This window comes from Camellia sinensis, chromosome 13 (genome assembly GCF_055761805.1).
Source record: "Camellia sinensis isolate YWXY chromosome 13, ASM5576180v1, whole genome shotgun sequence".
NCBI classification, from domain to species: Eukaryota; Viridiplantae; Streptophyta; class Magnoliopsida; order Ericales; family Theaceae; genus Camellia; species Camellia sinensis.
The window spans coordinates 149205357-149208613 of NC_138973.1; positions in this window are offsets into that span (position 1 = coordinate 149205357).

The following is a 3257-nucleotide window of genomic DNA, read 5'->3' on the forward strand; positions in this document are numbered from 1 at the left end:
CTGGGCAACGCGGTGGCAAGGCATGCGGGCCGGGGCCGTGGCATGGCATGTTGGGCAATGTCGTAGCAAGGCATGCGGGCCGAGGCCGTGGCATGTCATGCGGGCCGAGGCCGTGGCATGGCATGTTGGGTGACCCCGTAGCAAGGCATGCGGTTCGAGGCCGTGGCATGTCATGCGGGCCGAGGCCGTGGCATGGCATTTTGGGCGACGCCGTAGCAAGGCATGCGGGCCGAGGCCGTGGCATGTCATGCGAGCCGACGCCGTGGCATGGCATGCGGGCCGAGGCCGTGGCACGGCAAGTTGGGCGACATCGTGGCAAGGCATGCGGGCCGAGGCTGTGGCACGTCATGCGGGCCGAGGCCGTGGCATGGCATGCGGGCCGAGGCCGTGGCATGGCATGTTGGGCGACGCCGTAGCAAGGCATGCGGGCCGAGGCCGTGGCATGTCATGCGAGCCGAGGCCGTGGCATGGCATGCGGGCCGAGGCCGTGGCATGGCAAGTTGGGCGACGTCGTGGCAAGGCATGCGGGCCGTGGCCGTGGCATGTCATGCGGGCCGAGGCCGTGGCATGGCATGTTGGGCGACGCCGTAGCTAGGCATGCGGGCCGAGGCCGTGGCATGGCATGCGGGCCGAGGCTGTGCCATGGCCTGTTTGGCAACGCCGTGGCAAGACATGCGGGCCGTGGCATGGCATGGCATGCAGGCCCAGGCCGTGGCTCGACATGTTGGCCAAGGCTAAGGCATGGCACGCCGGGCAACACGGTGGCATGGCATGCGGGCCGTGGCCGTGGCATGGCATGTTGGGCGACGCCGTGGCATGGCGTGTTTGGCAATGCCGTGGCAAGACATGCGGGCCGTCGCATGGCATGGCATGCGGGCCGAGGCCGTGGCATGGCGTGTTGGGCAACGCCGTGGCAAGGCATGCAGGCCGAGGCCGTGGCATGTCATGCGGGCCGAGGCCGTGGCATGGCATGCGGGCCGAGGCCGTGGCATGGCATGTTGGGCGACGCCGTAGCAAGGCATGCGGGCCGAGGCCGTGGCTCGACATGTTGGCCAAGGCTAAGGCATGGCACGCCGGGCAACGCGGTGGCATGGCATGCTGGGCAACGCGGTGGCAAGGCATGCGGGCCGGGGCCGTGGCATGGCATGTTGGGCAACGTCCTAGCAAGGCATGCGGGCCGAGGCCGTGGCGTGGCATGCTGGGCGATGCCGTAGCAAGGCATGCGGTCCGAGGCTGCAGCATGTCATGCGGGCCGAGGCCGTGGCGTGGCATGTTTGGCAACGCCGAGGCAAGACATGCGGGCCGTGGCATGGCATGGCATGCGGGCCGAGGCCGTGGCACGACATGTTGGCCAAGGCTAAGGCATGGCACGCCGGGCAACGCGGTGGCATGGCATGCTGGGCAACGCGGTGGCAAGGCATGCGGGCCGGGGCCGTGGCATCGCATGTTGGGCAACGTCATAGCAAGGCATGCGGGCCGAGGCCGTGGCATGGCATGTTGGGCGACGCCGTAGCAAGGCATGCGGTCCGAGGCCGTGGCATGTCATGCGGGCCGAGGCCGTGGCATGGCATGTTTGGCAACGCCGTGGCAAGACATGCGGGCCGTGGCATGGCATGGCATGCGGGCCGAGGCCGTGGCACGACATGTTGGCCAAGGCTAAGGCATGGCACGCCGGGCAACGCGGTGGCATGGCATGCTGGGCAACGCGGTGGCAAGGCATGCGGGCCGGGGCCGTGGCATGGCATGCTGGGCAACGTCGTAGCAAGGCATGCGGGCCGTGGCCGTGGCATGGCATGCGGGCCGAGGCCGTGGCATGGCATGTTGGGCGACGCCGTAGCAAGGCATGCGGTCCGAGGCCGTGGCATGGCATGCGGGCCGAGCCCGTGGCACGGCATGCGGGCCGAGGCCGTGGCATGTCATGCGAGCTGACGCCGTGGCATGGCATGCGGGCCGAGGCCGTGGCAGGGCAAGTTGGGCGACGTCGTGGCAAGGCATGCGGGCCGAGGCCGTGGCATGGCATGCGGGCCGAGGCCGTGGCATGTCATGCGAGCTGACGCCGTGGCATGGCATGCGGGCCGAGGCCGTGGCATGGCAAGTTGGGCGATGCCGTAGCAAGGCATGCGGTCCGAGGCCGTGGCATGTCATGCGGGCCGAGGCCGTGGCATGGCATGTTGGGCGACGCCGTAGCAAGGCATGCGGACCGAGGCCGTGGCATGTCATGCGGGCCGAGGCCGTGGCATGGCATGTTGGGCGACGCCGTAGCAAGGCATGCGGTCCGAGGCCGTGGCATGGCATGCGGGCCGAGCCCGTGGCACGGCATGCGGGCCGAGGCCGTGGCATGTCATGCGAGCTGACGCCGTGGTATGGCATGCGGGCCGAGGCCGTGGCAGGGCAAGTTGGGCGACGTCGTGGCAAGGCATGCGGGCCGAGGCCGTGGCATGGCATGCGGGCCGAGGCCGTGGCATGTCATGCGAGCTGACGCCGTGGCATGGCATGCGGGCCGAGGCCGTGGCATGGCAAGTTGGGCGATGCCGTAGCAAGGCATGCGGTCCGAGGCCGTGGCATGTCATGCGGGCCGAGGCCGTGGCATGGCATGTTGGGCGACGCCGTAGCAAGGCATGCGGGCCGAGGCCGTGGCATGTCATGCCAGCCGACGCCGTGGCATGGCATGCGGGCTAAGGCCGTGGCACGGCAAGTTGGGCGACGTCGTGGCAAGGCATGCGGGCCGAGGCTGTGGCACGTCATGCGGGCCGAGGCCGTGGCATGGCATGTTGGGCGACGCCGTAGCAAGGCATGCGGGCCGAGGCCGTGGCATGTCATGCGAGCCGAGGCCGTGGCATGGCATGCGGGCCGAGGCCATGGCATGGCAAGTTGGACGACGTCGTGGCAAGGCATGCGGGCCGAGGTCGTGGCATGTCATGCGGGCTGAGGCCGTGGCATGGCATGTTGGGCGACGCCGTAGCTAGGCATGCGGGCCGAGGCCGTGGCATGTCATACGGGCTGAGGCCGTGGCATGGCATGCGGGCCTAGGCCGTGGCTCGACATGTTGGCCAAGGCTAAGGCATGGCACGCCGGGCAACGCGGTGGCATGGCATGCTGGGCAACGCGGTGGCAAGGCATGCGGGCCGGGGCCGTGGCATGGCATGTTGGGCAACGTCCTAGCAAGGCATGCAGGCCGAGGCCGTGGCATGGCATGCTGGGCGATGCCGTAGCAAGGAATGCGGTCCGAGGCCGCGGCATGGCATGTTTGGCAACGC